Source organism: Taudactylus pleione, unplaced genomic scaffold (genome assembly GCF_031769625.1).
Source record: "Taudactylus pleione unplaced genomic scaffold, aTauple2 ptg000282l, whole genome shotgun sequence".
NCBI lineage: Eukaryota > Metazoa > Chordata > Amphibia > Anura > Myobatrachidae > Taudactylus > Taudactylus pleione.
The window spans coordinates 13,017,571-13,043,649 of record NW_028284684.1 but is presented as its reverse complement, the minus strand read 5'-3'; the positions used below and the strand labels follow the sequence as shown (position 1 = coordinate 13,043,649).

The 26,079-nt window shown below is 39.2% G+C and overlaps 12 non-coding genes across 12 annotated transcripts; all 12 read right to left on the bottom strand.

Moving 5' to 3' along the window:
- Positions 1-2,658: 2,658 nt before the first annotated feature.
- TRNAD-GUC (transfer RNA aspartic acid (anticodon GUC)) lies at positions 2,659-2,730 on the bottom strand. The gene has a single exon. It is a non-coding gene; the product is annotated as a tRNA-Asp (tRNA).
- A 1,943-nt stretch (positions 2,731-4,673) lies between these two features.
- TRNAD-GUC (transfer RNA aspartic acid (anticodon GUC)) lies at positions 4,674-4,745 on the bottom strand. The gene has a single exon. It is a non-coding gene; the product is annotated as a tRNA-Asp (tRNA).
- Positions 4,746-6,687: 1,942 nt separating this feature from the next.
- Positions 6,688-6,759, bottom strand: TRNAD-GUC (transfer RNA aspartic acid (anticodon GUC)). Its single transcript has one exon. It is a non-coding gene; the product is annotated as a tRNA-Asp (tRNA).
- A 1,943-nt stretch (positions 6,760-8,702) lies between these two features.
- On the bottom strand, positions 8,703-8,774 carry TRNAD-GUC (transfer RNA aspartic acid (anticodon GUC)). The gene has a single exon. It is a non-coding gene; the product is annotated as a tRNA-Asp (tRNA).
- Positions 8,775-10,716: 1,942 nt separating this feature from the next.
- TRNAD-GUC (transfer RNA aspartic acid (anticodon GUC)) lies at positions 10,717-10,788 on the bottom strand. Its single transcript has one exon. It is a non-coding gene; the product is annotated as a tRNA-Asp (tRNA).
- Positions 10,789-12,729: 1,941 nt separating this feature from the next.
- On the bottom strand, positions 12,730-12,801 carry TRNAD-GUC (transfer RNA aspartic acid (anticodon GUC)). The gene has a single exon. It is a non-coding gene; the product is annotated as a tRNA-Asp (tRNA).
- Positions 12,802-14,746: 1,945 nt separating this feature from the next.
- Positions 14,747-14,818, bottom strand: TRNAD-GUC (transfer RNA aspartic acid (anticodon GUC)). The gene has a single exon. It is a non-coding gene; the product is annotated as a tRNA-Asp (tRNA).
- Positions 14,819-16,760: 1,942 nt separating this feature from the next.
- Positions 16,761-16,832, bottom strand: TRNAD-GUC (transfer RNA aspartic acid (anticodon GUC)). The gene has a single exon. It is a non-coding gene; the product is annotated as a tRNA-Asp (tRNA).
- A 1,941-nt stretch (positions 16,833-18,773) lies between these two features.
- TRNAD-GUC (transfer RNA aspartic acid (anticodon GUC)) lies at positions 18,774-18,845 on the bottom strand. The gene has a single exon. It is a non-coding gene; the product is annotated as a tRNA-Asp (tRNA).
- A 1,945-nt stretch (positions 18,846-20,790) lies between these two features.
- Positions 20,791-20,862, bottom strand: TRNAD-GUC (transfer RNA aspartic acid (anticodon GUC)). Its single transcript has one exon. It is a non-coding gene; the product is annotated as a tRNA-Asp (tRNA).
- Positions 20,863-23,282: 2,420 nt separating this feature from the next.
- Positions 23,283-23,354, bottom strand: TRNAD-GUC (transfer RNA aspartic acid (anticodon GUC)). The gene has a single exon. It is a non-coding gene; the product is annotated as a tRNA-Asp (tRNA).
- A 1,945-nt stretch (positions 23,355-25,299) lies between these two features.
- Positions 25,300-25,371, bottom strand: TRNAD-GUC (transfer RNA aspartic acid (anticodon GUC)). Its single transcript has one exon. It is a non-coding gene; the product is annotated as a tRNA-Asp (tRNA).
- Between the last annotated feature and the right edge of the window lie 708 nt (positions 25,372-26,079).

Here is a 26,079-nt window from a genome sequence, read left to right as displayed (position 1 = left end):
GTGCGCTTGCGAGTGTGTCTGAATCAGGCCCATAGTCCTTAGGAAAATTTTTGGGTGCTTGCCAAAGACATGTAAATGAAGTGCTTGTTAAAAAATAAAATCCATTCTACTAACCATTGCAAAATGGAATTTGGGTCTTGAGGACCCACCTCATGGAGTTGAGCTTAGACAGCACAAGAAAATTGCTTGAGAAGTTACTTGACCTATACTGTTCTTGAGAATGGGGCCCAGCAATGTGGTCTTTCAATGCTAGAAATGTCAAAATAATTCTGAATGTTGTAGTTTGATGTCCTAGAAAATGTGTGCAGTTTTCATTCCAATAAGTGGCATACACCAATATGCCAACCTCCTTGCCTATATTTTATTTCTACATATAAAAATGTAAGTATGTATAAACCTTCCCAAAATACCAAACCATTCTGATTTATTCCATAGCCACCTAACGCCAACAAATGGTAATAGAAGTATATCATTACAGTTGGTACATTTTGTTTTCTCTATCTGCTATTCCATTTGTATGGATCTATGAGGGTTTCCTTTAAGTACACATCTCAATATATTATAGTTTGGGTTGTTATTTATGCATGCCATAACATTTGTATTATTATTTTTCCACTGTGTCTGAAATGGAATATTGGAGAAATAAAAGTTATAGCCTCCCCGTCGGGGAATTGAACCCCGGTCTCCCGCGTGACTCACCACTATGCTAACGAGGATCAGCTGTGTGCTGTGATTTCTGGTCCAGTCCAGAAAAGTGATTTTCAACTAAGAGTTGATATAATTTCCTTGGGTAATGAAAATGATTGAAATCATTTATACATCAATTTGTTAGTGTACTCTTTCACCATATATCAGATCCATGTCGATTCTTCTGCATCATGAGCTAGGTCAAATGCTTATAGAAATTGCCCCAGCTATCATTTTCTTACTCTACCCATGTCCGATAATCCCTGGACTGAGATGTTCTAGGATTTTACTGTTGATTTGCCAGTGTTTATAGGTATTTCTATGAATTGATTTATGGTTGACCATTTCTGATGCTTGATTGTATATTTAGTAATTCAAGATCCTTTAAAAAGCTCAAATGAATTTAGCAAAACCCATTACCCCTTATCAACTTTTTTCTAATTAGAATTTGCTTAGAAATCCTTGAATGGCTAAAAGACTATTATGCTAGAGACCAATGGTAGCTCTGCATGAGGAATATTAAACTCCAAATCTCTTCTGCTAAATTATGCCCAAATTATGTGAATGCTATAAAAATTGATAATTTATTCTATTATTCAGCTACTGTTTCCAACTTAATTAAAAAAAATATATATATGTATATATTCACTCTTCTTTTAAGGCACCAATAAATATCTATGCATTTTCTGGATATTCTATACCATACAATTTTAATACATGGGAATCCTGAATATAAAGTCCAATAAATGCTGGATTTGCCATGTTGTACATGTTCTAAGCAATATCTTTTAGATTATAGCTGATATAGGGCCTGATTCAGAGCCGCTTGCTGCTAGTGAGTGCTTGCTCAGAACAAGGGCGGTTTTTTATGTTTTGTATTTGTTTTTTTCTTTCATCAGGCCGCTCGCTAAGCTGTGGGTGACCTCCCACAGCTTTTGCGAGTGGCCTGGAGCCCATCGCGATTATCGTGACCATCAGGCTTGCGAGGAGACCCTGTGGAAGGGTCTGAGCTCTCACAAGCCCGAGTAAACTTCCTGCTCTAATAGAACAGGAAGTCCACTACTGACATCACTAGTGATGTCAGTAGGGCCACCCACAAACACCAGGCGTTCCTAAGGGAATGCCTGCATTTGTGCAGCCACCCCCCCCTCCCCGCATACAAAACGCGGTGAGTTATCAATCAACATTGACAGCCGCTCCGTCTTGTAGCTAGACCCATATCGATGGAGCAGCCATCGCTGGACGGATCTTGCGCATGCACATGCCGGAGGCGGCGCATGGGTAGTGGGGGACCGTCGAACCACTTACGAGTGTTGTGCGCTTGCGAGTGTGTCTGAATCAGGCCCATAGTCCTTAGGAAAATTTTTGGGTGCTTGCCAAAGACATGTAAATGAAGTGCTTGTTAAAAAATAAAATCCATTCTACTAACCATTGCAAAATGGAATTTGGGTCTTGAGGACCCACCTCATGGAGTTGGGCTTAGACAGCACAAGAAAATTGCTTGAGAAGTTACTTGACCTATACTGTTCTTGAGAATGGGGCCCAGCAATGTGGTCTTTCAATGCTAGAAATGTCAAAATAATTCTGAATGTTGTAGTTTGATGTCCTAGAAAATGTGTGCAGTTTTCATTCCAAAAAGTGGCATACACCAATATGCCAACCTCCTTGCCTATATTTTATTTCTACATATAAAAATGTAAGTATGTATAAACCTTCCCAAAATACCAAACCATTCTGATTTATTCCATAGCCACCTAACGCCAACAAATGGTAATAGAAGTATATCATTACAGTTGGTACATTTTGTTTTCTCTATCTGCTATTCCATTTGTATGGATCTATGAGGGTTTCCTTTAAGTACACATCTCAATATATTATAGTTTGGGTTGTTATTTATGCATGCCATAACATTTGTATTATTATTTTTCCACTGTGTCTGAAATGGAATATTGGAGAAATAAAAGTTATAGCCTCCCCGTCGGGGAATTGAACCCCGGTCTCCCGCGTGACAGGCGGGGATACTCACCACTATACTAACGAGGATCAGCTGTGTGCTGTGATTTCTGGTCCAGTCCAGAAAAGTGATTTTCAACTAAGAGTTGATATAATTTCCTTGGGTAATGAAAATGATTTAAATCATTTATACATCAATTTGTTAGTGTAATCTTTCACCATATATCAGATCCATGTCGATTCTTCTGCATCATGAGCTAGGTCAAATGCTTATAGAAATTGCCCCAGCTATCATTTTCTTACTCTACCCATGTCCGATAATCCCTGGACTGAGATGTTCTAGGATTGTACTGTTGATTTGCCAGTGTTTATAGGTATTTCTATGAATTGATTTATGGTTGACCATTTCTGATGCTTGATTGTATATTTAGTAATTCAAGATCCTTTAAAAAGCTCAAATGAATTTAGCAAAACCCATTACCCCTTATCAACTTTTTTCTAATTAGAATTTGCTTAGAAATCCTTGAATGGCTAAAAGACTATTATGCTAGAGACCAATGGTAGCTCTGCATGAGGAATATTAAACTCCAAATCTCTTCTGCTAAATTATGCCCAAATTATGTGAATGCTATAAAAATTGATAATTTATTCTATTATTCAGCTACTGTTTCCAACTTAATTAAAAAATATATATATATGTATATATTCACTCTTCTTTTAAGGCACCAATAAATATCTATGCATTTTCTGGATATTCTATACCATACAATTTTAATACATGGGAATCCTGAATATAAAGTCCAATAAATGCTGGATTTGCCATGTTGTACATGTTCTAAGCAATATCTTTTAGATTATAGCTGATATAGGGCCTGATTCAGAGCCGCTTGCTGCTAGTGAGTGCTTGCTCAGAACAAGGGCGGTTTTTTATGTTTTGTATTTGTTTTTTTCTTTCATCAGGCCGCTCGCTAAGCTGTGGGTGACCTCCCACAGCTTTTGCGAGTGGCCTGGAGCCCATCGCGATTATCGTGACCATCAGGCTTGCGAGGAGACCCTGTGGAAGGGTCTGAGCTCTCACAAGCCCGAGTAAACTTCCTGCTCTAATAGAACAGGAAGTCCACTACTGACATCACTAGTGATGTCAGTAGGGCCACCCACAAACACCAGGCGTTCCTAAGGGAATGCCTGCATTTGTGCAGCCACCCCCCCCCTCCCCGCATACAAAACGCGGTGAGTTATCAATCAACATTGACAGCCGCTCCGTCTTGTAGCTAGACCCATATCGATGGAGCAGCTGTCGCTGGACGGATCTTGCGCATGCACACGCCGGAGGCGGCGCATGGGTAGTGGGGGACCGTCGAACCACTTACGAGTGTTGTGCGCTTGCGAGTGTGTCTGAATCAGGCCCATAGTCCTTAGGAAAATTTTTGGGTGCTTGCCAAAGACATGTAAATGAAGTGCTTGTTAAAAAATAAAATCCATTCTACTAACCATTGCAAAATGGAATTTGGGTCTTGAGGACCCACCTCATGGAGTTGGGCTTAGACAGCACAAGAAAATTGCTTGAGAAGTTACTTGACCTATACTGTTCTTGAGAATGGGGCCCAGCAATGTGGTCTTTCAATGCTAGAAATGTCAAAATAATTCTGAATGTTGTAGTTTGATGTCCTAGAAAATGTGTGCAGTTTTCATTCCAAAAAGTGGCATACACCAATATGCCAACCTCCTTGCCTATATTTTATTTCTACATATAAAAATGTAAGTATGTATAAACCTTCCCAAAATACCAAACCATTCTGATTTATTCCATAGCCACCTAACGCCAACAAATGGTAATAGAAGTATATCATTACAGTTGGTACATTTTGTTTTCTCTATCTGCTATTCCATTTGTATGGATCTATGAGGGTTTCCTTTAAGTACACATCTCAATATATTATAGTTTGGGTTGTTATTTATGCATGCCATAACATTTGTATTATTATTTTTCCACTGTGTCTGAAATGGAATATTGGAGAAATAAAAGTTATAGCCTCCCCGTCGGGGAATTGAACCCCGGTCTCCCGCATGACAGGCGGGGATACTCACCACTATACTAACGAGGATCAGCTGTGTGCTGTGATTTCTGGTCCAGTCCAGAAAAGTGATTTTCAACTAAGAGTTGATATAATTTCCTTGGGTAATGAAAATGATTGAAATCATTTATACATCAATTTGTTAGTGTACTCTTTCACCATATATCAGATCCATGTCGATTCTTCTGCATCATGAGCTAGGTCAAATGCTTATAGAAATTGCCCCAGCTATCATTTTCTTACTCTACCCATGTCCGATAATCCCTGGACTGAGATGTTCTAGGATTTTACTGTTGATTTGCCAGTGTTTATAGGTATTTCTATGAATTGATTTATGGTTGACCATTTCTGATGCTTGATTGTATATTTAGTAATTCAAGATCCTTTAAAAAGCTCAAATGAATTTAGCAAAACCCATTACCCCTTATCAACTTTTTTCTAATTAGAATTTGCTTAGAAATCCTTGAATGGCTAAAAGACTATTATGCTAGAGACCAATGGTAGCTCTGCATGAGGAATATTAAACTCCAAATCTCTTCTGCTAAATTATGCCCAAATTATGTGAATGCTATAAAAATTGATAATTTATTCTATTATTCAGCTACTGTTTCCAACTTAATTAAAAAATATATATATATGTATATATTCACTCTTCTTTTAAGGCACCAATAAATATCTATGCATTTTCTGGATATTCTATACCATACAATTTTAATACATGGGAATCCTGAATATAAAGTCCAATAAATGCTGGATTTGCCATGTTGTACATGTTCTAAGCAATATCTTTTAGATTATAGCTGATATAGGGCCTGATTCAGAGCCGCTTGCTGCTAGTGAGTGCTTGCTCAGAACAAGGGTGGTTTTTTATGTTTTGTATTTGTTTTTTTCTTTCATCAGGCCGCTCGCTAAGCTGTGGGTGACCTCCCACAGCTTTTGCGAGTGGCCTGGAGCCCATCGCGATTATCGTGACCATCAGGCTTGCGAGGAGACCCTGTGGAAGGGTCTGAGCTCTCACAAGCCCGAGTAAACTTCCTGCTCTAATAGAACAGGAAGTCCACTACTGACATCACTAGTGATGTCAGTAGGGCCACCCACAAACACCAGGCGTTCCTAAGGGAATGCCTGCATTTGTGCAGCCACCCCCCCCTCCCCGCATACAAAACGCGGTGAGTTATCAATCAACATTGACAGCCGCTCCGTCTTGTAGCTAGACCCATATCGATGGAGCAGCCGTCGCTGGACGGATCTTGCGCATGCACACGCCGGAGGCGGCGCATGGGTAGTGGGGGACCGTCGAACCACTTACGAGTGTTGTGCGCTTGCGAGTGTGTCTGAATCAGGCCCATAGTCCTTAGGAAAATTTTTGGGTGCTTGCCAAAGACATGTAAATGAAGTGCTTGTTAAAAAATAAAATCCATTCTACTAACCATTGCAAAATGGAATTTGGGTCTTGAGGACCCACCTCATGGAGTTGGGCTTAGACAGCACAAGAAAATTGCTTGAGAAGTTACTTGACCTATACTGTTCTTGAGAATGGGGCCCAGCAATGTGGTCTTTCAATGCTAGAAATGTCAAAATAATTCTGAATGTTGTAGTTTGATGTCCTAGAAAATGTGTGCAGTTTTCATTCCAAAAAGTGGCATACACCAATATGCCAACCTCCTTGCCTATATTTTATTTCTACATATAAAAATGTAAGTATGTATAAACCTTCCCAAAATACCAAACCATTCTGATTTATTCCATAGCCACCTAACGCCAACAAATGGTAATAGAAGTATATCATTACAGTTGGTACATTTTGTTTTCTCTATCTGCTATTCCATTTGTATGGATCTATGAGGGTTTCCTTTAAGTACACATCTCAATATATTATAGTTTGGGTTGTTATTTATGCATGCCATAACATTTGTATTATTATTTTTCCACTGTGTCTGAAATGGAATATTGGAGAAATAAAAGTTATAGCCTCCCCGTCGGGGAATTGAACCCCGGTCTCCCGCGTGACAGGCGGGGATACTCACCACTATACTAACGAGGATCAGCTGTGTGCTGTGATTTCTGGTCCAGTCCAGAAAAGTGATTTTCAACTAAGAGTTGATATAATTTCCTTGGGTAATGAAAATGATTTAAATCATTTATACATCAATTTGTTAGTGTAATCTTTCACCATATATCAGATCCATGTCGATTCTTCTGCATCATGAGCTAGGTCAAATGCTTATAGAAATTGCCCCAGCTATCATTTTCTTACTCTACCCATGTCCGATAATCCCTGGACTGAGATGTTCTAGGATTGTACTTTTGATTTGCCAGTGTTTATAGGTATTTCTATGAATTGATTTATGGTTGACCATTTCTGATGCTTGATTGTATATTTAGTAATTCAAGATCCTTTAAAAAGCTCAAATGAATTTAGCAAAACCCATTACCCCTTATCAACTTTTTTCTAATTAGAATTTGCTTAGAAATCCTTGAATGGCTAAAAGACTATTATGCTAGAGACCAATGGTAGCTCTGCATGAGGAATATTAAACTCCAAATCTCTTCTGCTAAATTATGCCCAAATTATGTGAATGCTATAAAAATTGATAATTTATTCTATTATTCAGCTACTGTTTCCAACTTAATTAAAAAATATATATATATGTATATATTCACTCTTCTTTTAAGGCACCAATAAATATCTATGCATTTTCTGGATATTCTATACCATACAATTTTAATACATGGGAATCCTGAATATAAAGTCCAATAAATGCTGGATTTGCCATGTTGTACATGTTCTAAGCAATATCTTTTAGATTATAGCTGATATAGGGCCTGATTCAGAGCCGCTTGCTGCTAGTGAGTGCTTGCTCAGAACAAGGGCGGTTTTTTATGTTTTGTATTTGTTTTTTTCTTTCATCAGGCCGCTCGCTAAGCTGTGGGTGACCTCCCACAGCTTTTGCGAGTGGCCTGGAGCCCATCGCGATTATCGTGACCATCAGGCTTGCGAGGAGACCCTGTGGAAGGGTCTGAGCTCTCACAAGCCCGAGTAAACTTCCTGCTCTAATAGAACAGGAAGTCCACTACTGACATCACTAGTGATGTCAGTAGGGCCACCCACAAACACCAGGCGTTCCTAAGGGAATGCCTGCATTTGTGCAGCCACCCCCCCCCTCCCCGCATACAAAACGCGGTGAGTTATCAATCAACATTGACAGCCGCTCCGTCTTGTAGCTAGACCCATATCGATGGAGCAGCTGTCGCTGGACGGATCTTGCGCATGCACACGCCGGAGGCGGCGCATGGGTAGTGGGGGACCATCAAACCACTTACGAGTGTTGTGCGCTTGCGAGTGTGTCTGAATCAGGCCCATAGTCCTTAGGAAAATTTTTGGGTGCTTGCCAAAGACATGTAAATGAAGTGCTTGTTAAAAAATAAAATCCATTCTACTAACCATTGCAAAATGGAATTTGGGTCTTGAGGACCCACCTCATGGAGTTGGGCTTAGACAGCACAAGAAAATTGCTTGAGAAGTTACTTGACCTATACTGTTCTTGAGAATGGGGCCCAGCAATGTGGTCTTTCAATGCTAGAAATGTCAAAATAATTCTGAATGTTGTAGTTTGATGTCCTAGAAAATGTGTGCAGTTTTCATTCCAAAAAGTGGCATACACCAATATGCCAACCTCCTTGCCTATATTTTATTTCTACATATAAAAATGTAAGTATGTATAAACCTTCCCAAAATACCAAACCATTCTGATTTATTCCATAGCCACCTAACGCCAACAAATGGTAATAGAAGTATATCATTACAGTTGGTACATTTTGTTTTCTCTATCTGCTATTCCATTTGTATGGATCTATGAGGGTTTCCTTTAAGTACACATCTCAATATATTATAGTTTGGGTTGTTATTTATGCATGCCATAACATTTGTATTATTATTTTTCCACTGTGTCTGAAATGGAATATTGGAGAAATAAAAGTTATAGCCTCCCCGTCGGGGAATTGAACCCCGGTCTCCCGCGTGACAGGCGGGGATACTCACCACTATACTAACGAGGATCAGCTGTGTGCTGTGATTTCTGGTCCAGTCCAGAAAAGTGATTTTCAACTAAGAGTTGATATAATTTCCTTGGGTAATGAAAATGATTGAAATCATTTATACATCAATTTGTTAGTGTACTCTTTCACCATATATCAGATCCATGTCGATTCTTCTGCATCATGAGCTAGGTCAAATGCTTATAGAAATTGCCCCAGCTATCATTTTCTTACTCTACCCATGTCCGATAATCCCTGGACTGAGATGTTCTAGGATTTTACTGTTGATTTGCCAGTGTTTATAGGTATTTCTATGAATTGATTTATGGTTGACCATTTCTGATGCTTGATTGTATATTTAGTAATTCAAGATCCTTTAAAAAGCTCAAATGAATTTAGCAAAACCCATTACCCCTTATCAACTTTTTTCTAATTAGAATTTGCTTAGAAATCCTTGAATGGCTAAAAGACTATTATGCTAGAGACCAATGGTAGCTCTGCATGAGGAATATTAAACTCCAAATCTCTTCTGCTAAATTATGCCCAAATTATGTGAATGCTATAAAAATTGATAATTTATTCTATTATTCAGCTACTGTTTCCAACTTAATTAAAAAAAATATATATATGTATATATTCACTCTTCTTTTAAGGCACCAATAAATATCTATGCATTTTCTGGATATTCTATACCATACAATTTTAATACATGGGAATCCTGAATATAAAGTCCAATAAATGCTGGATTTGCCATGTTGTACATGTTCTAAGCAATATCTTTTAGATTATAGCTGATATAGGGCCTGATTCAGAGCCGCTTGCTGCTAGTGAGTGCTTGCTCAGAACAAGGGCGGTTTTTTATGTTTTGTATTTGTTTTTTTCTTTCATCAGGCCACTCGCTAAGCTGTGGGTGACCTCCCACAGCTTTTGCGAGTGGCCTGGAGCCCATCACGATTATCGTGACCATCAGGCTTGCGAGGAGACCCTGTGGAAGGGTCTGAGCTCTCACAAGCCCGAGTAAACTTCCTGCTCTAATAGAACAGGAAGTCCACTACTGACATCACTAGTGATGTCAGTAGGGCCACCCACAAACACCAGGCGTTCCTAAGGGAATGCCTGCATTTGTGCAGCCACCCCCCCCTCCCCGCATACAAAACGCGGTGAGTTATCAATCAACATTGACAGCCGCTCCGTCTTGTAGCTAGACCCATATCGATGGAGCAGCCGTCGCTGGACGGATCTTGCGCATGCACACGCCGGAGGCGGCGCATGGGTAGTGGGGGACCGTCGAACCACTTACGAGTGTTGTGCGCTTGCGAGTGTGTCTGAATCAGGCCCATAGTCCTTAGGAAAATTTTTGGGTGCTTGCCAAAGACATGTAAATGAAGTGCTTGTTAAAAAATAAAATCCATTCTACTAACCATTGCAAAATGGAATTTGGGTCTTGAGGACCCACCTCATGGAGTTGGGCTTAGACAGCACAAGAAAATTGCTTGAGAAGTTACTTGACCTATACTGTTCTTGAGAATGGGGCCCAGCAATGTGGTCTTTCAATGCTAGAAATGTCAAAATAATTCTGAATGTTGTAGTTTGATGTCCTAGAAAATGTGTGCAGTTTTCATTCCAAAAAGTGGCATACACCAATATGCCAACCTCCTTGCCTATATTTTATTTCTACATATAAAAATGTAAGTATGTATAAACCTTCCCAAAATACCAAACCATTCTGATTTATTCCATAGCCAACTAACGCCAACAAATGGTAATAGAAGTATATCATTACAGTTGGTACATTTTGTTTTCTCTATCTGCTATTCCATTTGTATGGATCTATGAGGGTTTCCTTTAAGTACACATCTCAATATTTTATAGTTTGGGTTGTTATTTATGCATGCCATAACATTTGTATTATTATTTTTCCACTGTGTCTGAAATGGAATATTGGAGAAATAAAAGTTATAGCCTCCCCATCGGGGAATTGAACCCCGGTCTCCCGCGTGACAGGCGGGGATACTCACCACTATACTAACGAGGATCAGCTGTGTGCTGTGATTTCTGGTCCAGTCCAGAAAAGTGATTTTCAACTAAGAGTTGATATAATTTCCTTGAGTAATGAAAATGATTGAAATCATTTATACATCAATTTGTTAGTGTACTCTTTCACCATATATCAGATCCATGTCGATTCTTCTGCATCATGAGCTAGGTCAAATGCTTATAGAAATTGCCCCAGCTATCATTTTCTTACTCTACCCATGTCCGATAATCCCTGGACTGAGATGTTCTAGGATGCTACTGTTGATTTGCCAGTGTTTATAGGTATTTCTATGAATTGATTTATGGTTGACCATTTCTGATGCTTGATTGTATATTTAGTAATTCAAGATCCTTTAAAAAGCTCAAATGAATTTAGCAAAACCCATTACCCCTTATCAACTTTTTTCTAATTAGAATTTGCTTAGAAATCCTTGAATGGCTAAAAGACTATTATGCTAGAGACCAATGGTAGCTCTGCATGAGGAATATTAAACTCCAAATCTCTTCTGCTAAATTATGCCCAAATTATGTGAATGCTATAAAAATTGATAATTTATTCTATTATTCAGCTACTGTTTCCAACTTAATTAAAAAAAATATATATATGTATATATTCACTCTTCTTTTAAGGCACCAATAAATATCTATGCATTTTCTGGATATTCTATACCATACAATTTTAATACATGGGAATCCTGAATATAAAGTCCAATAAATGCTGGATTTGCCATGTTGTACATGTTCTAAGCAATATCTTTTAGATTATAGCTGATATAGGGCCTGATTCAGAGCCGCTTGCTGCTAGTGAGTGCTTGCTCAGAACAAGGGCGGTTTTTTATGTTTTGTATTTGTTTTTTTCTTTCATCAGGCCGCTCGCTAAGCTGTGGGTGACCTCCCACAGCTTTTGCGAGTGGCCTGGAGCCCATCGCGATTATCGTGACCATCAGGCTTGCGAGGAGACCCTGTGGAAGGGTCTGAGCTCTCACAAGCCCGAGTAAACTTCCTGCTCTAATAGAACAGGAAGTCCACTACTGACATCACTAGTGATGTCAGTAGGGCCACCCACAAACACCAGGCGTTCCTAAGGGAATGCCTGCATTTGTGCAGCCACCCCCCCTCCCCGCATACAAAACGCGGTGAGTTATCAATCAACATTGACAGCCGCTCCGTCTTGTAGCTAGACCCATATCGATGGAGCAGCCGTCGCTGGACGGATCTTGCGCATGCACACGCCGGAGGCGGCGCATGGGTAGTGGGGGACCGTCGAACCACTTACGAGTGTTGTGCGCTTGCGAGTGTGTCTGAATCATGCCCATAGTCCTTAGGAAAATTTTTGGGTGCTTGCCAAAGACATGTAAATGAAGTGCTTGTTAAAAAATAAAATCCATTCTACTAACCATTGCAAAATGGAATTTGGGTCTTGAGGACCCACCTCATGGAGTTGGGCTTAGACAGCACAAGAAAATTGCTTGAGAAGTTACTTGACCTATACTGTTCTTGAGAATGGGGCCCAACAATGTGGTCTTTCAATGCTAGAAATGTCAAAATAATTCTGAATGTTGTAGTTTGATGTCCTAGAAAATGTGTGCAGTTTTCATTCCAAAAAGTGGCATACACCAATATGCCAACCTCCTTGCCTATATTTTATTTCTACATATAAAAATGTAAGTATGTATAAACCTTCCCAAAATACCAAACCATTCTGATTTATTCCATAGCCACCTAACGCCAACAAATGGTAATAGAAGTATATCATTACAGTTGGTACATTTTGTTTTCTCTATCTGCTATTCCATTTGTATGGATCTATGAGGGTTTCCTTTAAGTACACATCTCAATATATTATAGTTTGGGTTGTTATTTATGCATGCCATAACATTTGTATTATTATTTTTCCACTGTGTCTGAAATGGAATATTGGAGAAATAAAAGTTATAGCCTCCCCGTCGGGGAATTGAACCCCGGTCTCCCGCGTGACAGGCGGGGATACTCACCACTATACTAACAAGGATCGGCTGTGCGTTGTGATTTCTGGTCCAGTCCAGAAAAGTGATGTTCAACTAAGAGTTGTTATAATTTCCTTGGGTAATGAAAATGATTGAAATCATTTATACATCAATTTGTTAGTGTACTCTTTCACCATATATCAGATCCATGTCGATTCTTCTGCATCATGAGCTAGGTCAAATGCTTATAGAAATTGCCCCAGCTATCATTTTCTTACTCTACCCATGTCCGATAATCCCTGGACTGAGATGTTCTAGGATGTTACTGTTGATTTGCCAGTGTTTATAGGTATTTCTATGAATTGATTTATGGTTGACCATTTCTGATGCTTGATTGTATATTTAGTAATTCAAGATCCTTTAAAAAGCTCAAATGAATTTAGCAAAACCCATTACCCCTTATCAACTTTTTTCTAATTAGAATTTGCTTAGAAATCCTTGAATGGCTAAAAGACTATTATGCTAGAGACCAATGGTAGCTCTGCATGAGGAATATTAAACTCCAAATCTCTTCTGCTAAATTATGCCCAAATTATGTGAATGCTATAAAAATTGATAATTTATTCTATTATTCAGCTACTGTTTCCAACTTAATTAAAAAATATATATATATGTATATATTCACTCTTCTTTTAAGGCACCAATAAATATCTATGCATTTTCTGGATATTCTATACCATACAATTTTAATACATGGGAATCCTGAATATAAAGTCCAATAAATGCTGGATTTGCCATGTTGTACATGTTCTAAGCAATATCTTTTAGATTATAGCTGATATAGGGCCTGATTCAGAGCCGCTTGCTGCTAGTGAGTGCTTGCTCAGAACAAGGGCGGTTTTTTATGTTTTGTATTTGTTTTTTTCTTTCATCAGGCCACTCGCTAAGCTGTGGGTGACCTCCCACAGCTTTTGCGAGTGGCCTGGAGCCCATCACGATTATCGTGACCATCAGGCTTGCGAGGAGACCCTGTGGAAGGGTCTGAGCTCTCACAAGCCCGAGTAAACTTCCTGCTCTAATAGAACAGGAAGTCCACTACTGACATCACTAGTGATGTCAGTAGGGCCACCCACAAACACCAGGCGTTCCTAAGGGAATGCCTGCATTTGTGCAGCCACCCCCCCCTCCCCGCATACAAAACGCGGTGAGTTATCAATCAACATTGACAGCCGCTCCGTCTTGTAGCTAGACCCATATCGATGGAGCAGCCGTCGCTGGACGGATCTTGCGCATGCACACGCCGGAGGCGGCGCATGGGTAGTGGGGGACCGTCAAACCACTTACGAGTGTTGTGCGCTTGCGAGTGTGTCTGAATCAGGCCCATAGTCCTTAGGAAAATTTTTGGGTGCTTGCCAAAGACATGTAAATGAAGTGCTTGTTAAAAAATAAAATCCATTCTACTAACCATTGCAAAATGGATTTTGGGTCTTGAGGACCCACCTCATGGAGTTGGGCTTAGACAGCACAAGAAAATTGCTTGAGAAGTTACTTGACCTATACTGTTCTTGAGAATGGGGCCCAGCAATGTGGTCTTTCAATGCTAGAAATGTCAAAATAATTCTGAATGTTGTAGTTTGATGTCCTAGAAAATGTGTGCAGTTTTCATTCCAAAAAGTGGCATACACCAATATGCCAACCTCCTTGCCTATATTTTATTTCTACATATAAAAATGTAAGTATGTATAAACCTTCCCAAAATACCAAACCATTCTGATTTATTCCATAGCCAACTAACGCCAACAAATGGTAATAGAAGTATATCATTACAGTTGGTACATTTTGTTTTCTCTATCTGCTATTCCATTTGTATGGATCTATGAGGGTTTCCTTTAAGTACACATCTCAATATATTATTATTGTTTGGGTTGTTATTTATGCATGCCATAACATTTGTATTATTATTTTTCCACTGTGTCTGAAATGGAATATTGGAGAAATAAAAGTTATAGCCTCCCCGTCGGGGAATTGAACCCCGGTCTCCCGCGTGACAGGCGGGGATACTCACCACTATACTAACGAGGATCAGCTGTGTGCTGTGATTTCTGGTCCAGTCCAGAAAAGTGATTTTCAACTAAGAGTTGATATAATTTCCTTGAGTAATGAAAATGATTGAAATCATTTATACATCAATTTGTTAGTGTACTCTTTCACCATATATCAGATCCATGTCGATTCTTCTGCATCATGAGCTAGGTCAAATGCTTATAGAAATTGCCCCAGCTATCATTTTCTTACTCTACCCATGTCCGATAATCCCTGGACTGAGATGTTCTAGGATGCTACTGTTGATTTGCCAGTGTTTATAGGTATTTCTATGAATTGATTTATGGTTGCCCATTTCTGATGCTTGATTGTATATTTAGTAATTCAAGATCCTTTAAAAAGCTCAAATGAATTTAGCAAAACCCATTACCCCTTATCAACTTTTTTCTAATTAGAATTTGCTTAGAAATCCTTGAATGGCTAAAAGACTATTATGCTAGAGACCAATGGTAGCTCTGCATGAGGAATATTAAACTCCAAATCTCTTCTGCTAAATTATGCCCAAATTATGTGAATGCTATAAAAATTGATAATTTATTCTATTATTCAGCTACTGTTTCCAACTTAATTAAAAAAAATATATATATGTATATATTCACTCTTCTTTTAAGGCACCAATAAATATCTATGCATTTTCTGGATATTCTATACCATACAATTTTAATACATGGGAATCCTGAATATAAAGTCCAATAAATGCTGGATTTGCCATGTTGTACATGTTCTAAGCAATATCTTTTAGATTATAGCTGATATAGGGCCTGATTCAGAGCCGCTTGCTGCTAGTGAGTGCTTGCTCAGAACAAGGGCGGTTTTTTATGTTTTGTATTTGTTTTTTTCTTTCATCAGGCCGCTCGCTAAGCTGTGGGTGACCTCCCACAGCTTTTGCGAGTGGCCTGGAGCCCATCGCGATTATCGTGACCATCAGGCTTGCGAGGAGACCCTGTGGAAGGGTCTGAGCTCTCACAAGCCCGAGTAAACTTCCTGCTCTAATAGAACAGGAAGTCCACTACTGACATCACTAGTGATGTCAGTAGGGCCACCCACAAACACCAGGCGTTCCTAAGGGAATGCCTGCATTTGTGCAGCCACCCCCCCCTCCCCGCATACAAAACGCGGTGAGTTATCAATCAACATTGACAGCCGCTCCGTCTTGTAGCTAGACCCATATCGATGGAGCAGCCGTCGCTGGACGGATCTTGCGCATGCACACGCCGGAGGCGGCGCATGGGTAGTGGGGGACCGTCGAACCACTTACGAGTGTTGTGCGCTTGCGAGTGTGTCTGAATCAGGCCCATAGTCCTTAGGAAAATTTTTGGGTGCTTGCCAAAGACATGTAAATGAAGTGCTTGTTAAAAAATAAAATCCATTCTACTAACCATTGCAAAATGGAATTTGGGTCTTGAGGACCCACCTCATGGAGTTGGGCTTAGACAGCACAAGAAAATTGCTTGAGAAGTTACTTGACCTATACTGTTCTTGAGAATGGGGCCCAGCAATGTGGTCTTTCAATGCTAGAAATGTCAAAATAATTCTGAATGTTGTAGTTTGATGTCCTAGAAAATGTGTGCAGTTTTCATTCCAAAAAGTGGCATACACCAATATGCCAACCTCCTTGCCTATATTTTATTTCTACATATAAAAATGTAAGTATGTATAAACCTTCCCAAAATACCAAACCATTCTGATTTATTCCATAGCCAACTAACGCCAACAAATGGTAATAGAAGTATATCATTACAGTTGGTACATTTTGTTTTCTCTATCTGCTATTCCATTTGTATGGATCTATGAGGGTTTCCTTTAAGTACACATCTCAATATTTTATAGTTTGGGTTGTTATTTATGCATGCCATAACATTTGTATTATTATTTTTCCACTGTGTCTGAAATGGAATATTGGAGAAATAAAAGTTATAGCCTCCCCATCGGGGAATTGAACCCCGGTCTCCCGCGTGACAGGCGGGGATACTCACCACTATACTAACGAGGATCAGCTGTGTGCTGTGATTTCTGGTCCAGTCCAGAAAAGTGATTTTCAACTAAGAGTTGATATAATTTCCTTGAGTAATGAAAATGATTGAAATCATTTATACATCAATTTGTTAGTGTACTCTTTCACCATATATCAGATCCATGTCGATTCTTCTGCATCATGAGCTAGGTCAAATGCTTATAGAAATTGCCCCAGCTATCATTTTCTTACTCTACCCATGTCCGATAATCCCTGGACTGAGATGTTCTAGGATGCTACTGTTGATTTGCCAGTGTTTATAGGTATTTCTATGAATTGATTTATGGTTGACCATTTCTGATGCTTGATTGTATATTTAGTAATTCAAGATCCTTTAAAAAGCTCAAATGAATTTAGCAAAACCCATTACCCCTTATCAACTTTTTTCTAATTAGAATTTGCTTAGAAATCCTTGAATGGCTAAAAGACTATTATGCTAGAGACCAATGGTAGCTCTGCATGAGGAATATTAAACTCCAAATCTCTTCTGCTAAATTATGCCCAAATTATGTGAATGCTATAAAAATTGATAATTTATTCTATTATTCAGCTACTGTTTCCAACTTAATTAAAAAAAATATATATATGTATATATTCACTCTTCTTTTAAGGCACCAATAAATATCTATGCATTTTCTGGATATTCTATACCATACAATTTTAATACATGGGAATCCTGAATATAAAGTCCAATAAATGCTGGATTTGCCATGTTGTACATGTTCTAAGCAATATCTTTTAGATTATAGCTGATATAGGGCCTGATTCAGAGCCGCTTGCTGCTAGTGAGTGCTTGCTCAGAACAAGGGCGGTTTTTTATGTTTTGTATTTGTTTTTTTCTTTCATCAGGCCGCTCGCTAAGCTGTGGGTGACCTCCCACAGCTTTTGCGAGTGGCCTGGAGCCCATCGCGATTATCGTGACCATCAGGCTTGCGAGGAGACCCTGTGGAAGGGTCTGAGCTCTCACAAGCCCGAGTAAACTTCCTGCTCTAATAGAACAGGAAGTCCACTACTGACATCACTAGTGATGTCAGTAGGGCCACCCACAAACACCAGGCGTTCCTAAGGGAATGCCTGCATTTGTGCAGCCACCCCCCCTCCCCGCATACAAAACGCGGTGAGTTATCAATCAACATTGACAGCCGCTCCGTCTTGTAGCTAGACCCATATCGATGGAGCAGCCGTCGCTGGACGGATCTTGCGCATGCACACGCCGGAGGCGGCGCATGGGTAGTGGGGGACCGTCGAACCACTTACGAGTGTTGTGCGCTTGCGAGTGTGTCTGAATCATGCCCATAGTCCTTAGGAAAATTTTTGGGTGCTTGCCAAAGACATGTAAATGAAGTGCTTGTTAAAAAATAAAATCCATTCTACTAACCATTGCAAAATGGAATTTGGGTCTTGAGGACCCACCTCATGGAGTTGGGCTTAGACAGCACAAGAAAATTGCTTGAGAAGTTACTTGACCTATACTGTTCTTGAGAATGGGGCCCAACAATGTGGTCTTTCAATGCTAGAAATGTCAAAATAATTCTGAATGTTGTAGTTTGATGTCCTAGAAAATGTGTGCAGTTTTCATTCCAAAAAGTGGCATACACCAATATGCCAACCTCCTTGCCTATATTTTATTTCTACATATAAAAATGTAAGTATGTATAAACCTTCCCAAAATACCAAACCATTCTGATTTATTCCATAGCCACCTAACGCCAACAAATGGTAATAGAAGTATATCATTACAGTTGGTACATTTTGTTTTCTCTATCTGCTATTCCATTTGTATGGATCTATGAGGGTTTCCTTTAAGTACACATCTCAATATATTATAGTTTGGGTTGTTATTTATGCATGCCATAACATTTGTATTATTATTTTTCCACTGTGTCTGAAATGGAATATTGGAGAAATAAAAGTTATAGCCTCCCCGTCGGGGAATTGAACCCCGGTCTCCCGCGTGACAGGCGGGGATACTCACCACTATACTAACAAGGATCGGCTGTGCGTTGTGATTTCTGGTCCAGTCCAGAAAAGTGATGTTCAACTAAGAGTTGTTATAATTTCCTTGGGTAATGAAAATGATTGAAATCATTTATACATCAATTTGTTAGTGTACTCTTTCACCATATATCAGATCCATGTCGATTCTTCTGCATCATGAGCTAGGTCAAATGCTTATAGAAATTGCCCCAGCTATCATTTTCTTACTCTACCCATGTCCGATAATCCCTGGACTGAGATGTTCTAGGATGTTACTGTTGATTTGCCAGTGTTTATAGGTATTTCTATGAATTGATTTATGGTTGACCATTTCTGATGCTTGATTGTATATTTAGTAATTCAAGATCCTTTAAAAAGCTCAAATGAATTTAGCAAAACCCATTACCCCTTATCAACTTTTTTCTAATTAGAATTTGCTTAGAAATCCTTGAATGGCTAAAAGACTATTATGCTAGAGACCAATGGTAGCTCTGCATGAGGAATATTAAACTCCAAATCTCTTCTGCTAAATTATGCCCAAATTATGTGAATGCTATAAAAATTGATAATTTATTCTATTATTCAGCTACTGTTTCCAACTTAATTAAAAAATATATATATATGTATATATTCACTCTTCTTTTAAGGCACCAATAAATATCTATGCATTTTCTGGATATTCTATACCATACAATTTTAATACATGGGAATCCTGAATATAAAGTCCAATAAATGCTGGATTTGCCATGTTGTACATGTTCTAAGCAATATCTTTTAGATTATAGCTGATATAGGGCCTGATTCAGAGCCGCTTGCTGCTAGTGAGTGCTTGCTCAGAACAAGGGCGGTTTTTTATGTTTTGTATTTGTTTTTTTCTTTCATCAGGCCACTCGCTAAGCTGTGGGTGACCTCCCACAGCTTTTGCGAGTGGCCTGGAGCCCATCACGATTATCGTGACCATCAGGCTTGCGAGGAGACCCTGTGGAAGGGTCTGAGCTCTCACAAGCCCGAGTAAACTTCCTGCTCTAATAGAACAGGAAGTCCACTACTGACATCACTAGTGATGTCAGTAGGGCCACCCACAAACACCAGGCGTTCCTAAGGGAATGCCTGCATTTGTGCAGCCACCCCCCCCTCCCCGCATACAAAACGCGGTGAGTTATCAATCAACATTGACAGCCGCTCCGTCTTGTAGCTAGACCCATATCGATGGAGCAGCCGTCGCTGGACGGATCTTGCGCATGCACACGCCGGAGGCGGCGCATGGGTAGTGGGGGACCGTCAAACCACTTACGAGTGTTGTGCGCTTGCGAGTGTGTCTGAATCAGGCCCATAGTCCTTAGGAAAATTTTTGGGTGCTTGCCAAAGACATGTAAATGAAGTGCTTGTTAAAAAATAAAATCCATTCTACTAACCATTGCAAAATGGATTTTGGGTCTTGAGGACCCACCTCATGGAGTTGGGCTTAGACAGCACAAGAAAATTGCTTGAGAAGTTACTTGACCTATACTGTTCTTGAGAATGGGGCCCAGCAATGTGGTCTTTCAATGCTAGAAATGTCAAAATAATTCTGAATGTTGTAGTTTGATGTCCTAGAAAATGTGTGCAGTTTTCATTCCAAAAAGTGGCATACACCAATATGCCAACCTCCTTGCCTATATTTTATTTCTACATATAAAAATGTAAGTATGTATAAACCTTCCCAAAATACCAAACCATTCTGATTTATTCCATAGCCAACTAACGCCAACAAATGGTAATAGAAGTATATCATTACAGTTGGTACATTTTGTTTTCTCTATCTGCTATTCCATTTGTATGGATCTATGAGGGTTTCCTTTAAGTACACATCTCAATATATTATTATTGTTTGGGTTGTTATTTATGCATGCCATAACATTTGTATTATTATTTTTCCACTGTGTCTGAAATGGAATATTGGAGAAATAAAAGTTATAGCCTCCCCGTCGGGGAATTGAACCCCGGTCTCCCGCGTGACAGGCGGGGATACTCACCACTATACTAACGAGGATCAGCTGTGTGCTGTGATTTCTGGTCCAGTCCAGAAAAGTGATTTTCAACTAAGAGTTGATATAATTTCCTTGAGTAATGAAAATGATTGAAATCATTTATACATCAATTTGTTAGTGTACTCTTTCACCATATATCAGATCCATGTCGATTCTTCTGCATCATGAGCTAGGTCAAATGCTTATAGAAATTGCCCCAGCTATCATTTTCTTACTCTACCCATGTCCGATAATCCCTGGACTGAGATGTTCTAGGATGCTACTGTTGATTTGCCAGTGTTTATAGGTATTTCTATGAATTGATTTATGGTTGACCATTTCTGATGCTTGATTGTATATTTAGTAATTCAAGATCCTTTAAAAAGCTCAAATGAATTTAGCAAAACCCATTACCCCTTATCAACTTTTTTCTAATTAGAATTTGCTTAGAAATCCTTGAATGGCTAAAAGACTATTATGCTAGAGACCAATGGTAGCTCTGCATGAGGAATATTAAACTCCAAATCTCTTCTGCTAAATTATGCCCAAATTATGTGAATGCTATAAAAATTGATAATTTATTCTATTATTCAGCTACTGTTTCCAACTTAATTAAAAAAAATATATATATGTATATATTCACTCTTCTTTTAAGGCACCAATAAATATCTATGCATTTTCTGGATATTCTATACCATACAATTTTAATACATGGGAATCCTGAATATAAAGTCCAATAAATGCTGGATTTGCCATGTTGTACATGTTCTAAGCAATATCTTTTAGATTATAGCTGATATAGGGCCTGATTCAGAGCCGCTTGCTGCTAGTGAGTGCTTGCTCAGAACAAGGGCGGTTTTTTATGTTTTGTATTTGTTTTTTTCTTTCATCAGGCCGCTCGCTAAGCTGTGGGTGACCTCCCACAGCTTTTGCGAGTGGCCTGGAGCCCATCGCGATTATCGTGACCATCAGGCTTGCGAGGAGACCCTGTGGAAGGGTCTGAGCTCTCACAAGCCCGAGTAAACTTCCTGCTCTAATAGAACAGGAAGTCCACTACTGACATCACTAGTGATGTCAGTAGGGCCACCCACAAACACCAGGCGTTCCTAAGGGAATGCCTGCATTTGTGCAGCCACCCCCCCCTCCCCGCATACAAAACGCGGTGAGTTATCAATCAACATTGACAGCCGCTCCGTCTTGTAGCTAGACCCATATCGATGGAGCAGCCGTCGCTGGACGGATCTTGCGCATGCACACGCCGGAGGCGGCGCATGGGTAGTGGGGGACCGTCGAACCACTTACGAGTGTTGTGCGCTTGCGAGTGTGTCTGAATCAGGCCCATAGTCCTTAGGAAAATTTTTGGGTGCTTGCCAAAGACATGTAAATGAAGTGCTTGTTAAAAAATAAAATCCATTCTACTAACCATTGCAAAATGGAATTTGGGTCTTGAGGACCCACCTCATGGAGTTGGGCTTAGACAGCACAAGAAAATTGCTTGAGAAGTTACTTGACCTATACTGTTCTTGAGAATGGGGCCCAGCAATGTGGTCTTTCAATGCTAGAAATGTCAAAATAATTCTGAATGTTGTAGTTTGATGTCCTAGAAAATGTGTGCAGTTTTCATTCCAAAAAGTGGCATACACCAATATGCCAACCTCCTTGCCTATATTTTATTTCTACATATAAAAATGTAAGTTTAATATTCCTCATGCAGAGCTATCTTGCGCATGCACACGCCGGAGGCGGCGCATGGGTAGTGGGGGACCGTCGAACCACTTACGAGTGTTGTGCGCTTGCGAGTGTGTCTGAATCATGCCCATAGTCCTTAGGAAAATTTTTGGGTGCTTGTCAAAGACATGTAAATGAAGTGCTTGTTAAAAAATAAAATCCATTCTACTAACCATTGCAAAATGGAATTTGGGTCTTGAGGACCCACCTCATGGAGTTGGGCTTAGACAGCACAAGAAAATTGCTTGAGAAGTTACTTGACCTATACTGTTCTTGAGAATGGGGCCCAACAATGTGGTCTTTCAATGCTAGAAATGTCAAAATAATTCTGAATGTTGTAGTTTGATGTCCTAGAAAATGTGTGCAGTTTTCATTCCAAAAAGTGGCATACACCAATATGCCAACCTCCTTGCCTATATTTTATTTCTACATATAAAAATGTAAGTATGTATAAACCTTCCCAAAATACCAAACCATTCTGATTTATTCCATAGCCACCTAACGCCAACAAATGGTAATAGAAGTATATCATTACAGTTGGTACATTTTGTTTTCTCTATCTGCTATTCCATTTGTATGGATCTATGAGGGTTTCCTTTAAGTACACATCTCAATATATTATAGTTTGGGTTGTTATTTATGCATGCCATAACATTTGTATTATTATTTTTCCACTGTGTCTGAAATGGAATATTGGAGAAATAAAAGTTATAGCCTCCCCGTCGGGGAATTGAACCCCGGTCTCCCGCGTGACAGGCGGGGATACTCACCACTATACTAACAAGGATCGGCTGTGCATTGTGATTTCTGGTCCAGTCCAGAAAAGTGATGTTCAACTAAGAGTTGTTATAATTTCCTTGGGTAATGAAAATGATTGAAATCATTTATACATCAATTTGTTAGTGTACTCTTTCACCATATATCAGATCCATGTCGATTCTTCTGCATCATGAGCTAGGTCAAATGCTTATAGAAATTGCCCCAGCTATCATTTTCTTACTCTACCCATGTCCGATAATCCCTGGACTGAGATGTTCTAGGATGTTACTGTTGATTTGCCAGTGTTTATAGGTATTTCTATGAATTGATTTATGGTTGACCATTTCTGATGCTTGATTGTATATTTAGTAATTCAAGATCCTTTAAAAAGCTCAAATGAATTTAGCAAAACCCATTACCCCTTATCAACTTTTTTCTAATTAGAATTTGCTTAGAAATCCTTGAATGGCTAAAAGACTATTATGCTAGAGACCAATGGTAGCTCTGCATGAGGAATATTAAACTCCAAATCTCTTCTGCTAAATTATGCCCAAATTATGTGAATGCTATAAAAATTGATAATTTATTCTATTATTCAGCTACTGTTTCCAACTTAATTAAAAAATATATATATATGTATATATTCACTCTTCTTTTAAGGCACCAATAAATATCTATGCATTTTCTGGATATTCTATACCATACAATTTTAATACATGGGAATCCTGAATATAAAGTCCAATAAATGCTGGATTTGCCATGTTGTACATGTTCTAAGCAATATCTTTTAGATTATAGCTGATATAGGGCCTGATTCAGAGCCGCTTGCTGCTAGTGAGTGCTTGCTCAGAACAAGGGCGGTTTTTTATGTTTTGTATTTGTTTTTTTCTTTCATCAGGCCACTCGCTAAGCTGTGGGTGACCTCCCACAGCTTTTGCGAGTGGCCTGGAGCCCATCACGATTATCGTGACCATCAGGCTTGCGAGGAGACCCTGTGGAAGGGTCTGAGCTCTCACAAGCCCGAGTAAACTTCCTGCTCTAATAGAACAGGAAGTCCACTACTGACATCACTAGTGATGTCAGTAGGGCCACCCACAAACACCAGGCGTTCCTAAGGGAATGCCTGCATTTGTGCAGCCACCCCCCCCTCCCCGCATACAAAACGCGGTGAGTTATCAATCAACATTGACAGCCGCTCCGTCTTGTAGCTAGACCCATATCGATGGAGCAGCCGTCGCTGGACGGATCTTGCGCATGCACACGCCGGAGGCGGCGCATGGGTAGTGGGGGACCGTCAAACCACTTACGAGTGTTGTGCGCTTGCGAGTGTGTCTGAATCAGGCCCATAGTCCTTAGGAAAATTTTTGGGTGCTTGCCAAAGACATGTAAATGAAGTGCTTGTTAAAAAATAAAATCCATTCTACTAACCATTGCAAAATGGAATTTGGGTCTTGAGGACCCACCTCATGGAGTTGGGCTTAGACAGCACAAGAAAATTGCTTGAGAAGTTACTTGACCTATACTGTTCTTGAGAATGGGGCCCAGCAATGTGGTCTTTCAATGCTAGAAATGTCAAAATAATTCTGAATGTTGTAGTTTGATGTCCTAGAAAATGTGTGCAGTTTTCATTCCAAAAAGTGGCATACACCAATATGCCAACCTCCTTGCCTATATTTTATTTCTACATATAAAAATGTAAGTATGTATAAACCTTCCCAAAATACCAAACCATTCTGATTTATTCCATAGCCACCTAACGCCAACAAATGGTAATAGAAGTATATCATTACAGTTGGTACATTTTGTTTTCTCTATCTGCTATTCCATTTGTATGGATCTATGAGGGTTTCCTTTAAGTACACATCTCAATATATTATTATTGTTTGGGTTGTTATTTATGCATGCCATAACATTTGTATTATTATTTTTCCACTGTGTCTGAAATGGAATATTGGAGAAATAAAAGTTATAGCCTCCCCGTCGGGGAATTGAACCCCGGTCTCCCGCGTGACAGGCGGGGATACTCACCACTATACTAACGAGGATCAGCTGTGTGCTGTGATTTCTGGTCCAGTCCAGAAAAGTGATTTTCAACTAAGAGTTGATATAATTTCCTTGAGTAATGAAAATGATTGAAATCATTTATACATCAATTTGTTAGTGTACTCTTTCACCATATATCAGATCCATGTCGATTCTTCTGCATCATGAGCTAGGTCAAATGCTTATAGAAATTGCCCCAGCTATCATTTTCTTACTCTACCCATGTCCGATAATCCCTGGACTGAGATGTTCTAGGATGCTACTGTTGATTTGCCAGTGTTTATAGGTATTTCTATGAATTGATTTATGGTTGACCATTTCTGATGCTTGATTGTATATTTAGTAATTCAAGATCCTTTAAAAAGCTCAAATGAATTTAGCAAAACCCATTACCCCTTATCAACTTTTTTCTAATTAGAATTTGCTTAGAAATCCTTGAATGGCTAAAAGACTATTATGCTAGAGACCAATGGTAGCTCTGCATGAGGAATATTAAACTCCAAATCTCTTCTGCTAAATTATGCCCAAATTATGTGAATGCTATAAAAATTGATAATTTATTCTATTATTCAGCTACTGTTTCCAACTTAATTAAAAAAAATATATATATGTATATATTCACTCTTCTTTTAAGGCACCAATAAATATCTATGCATTTTCTGGATATTCTATACCATACAATTTTAATACATGGGAATCCTGAATATAAA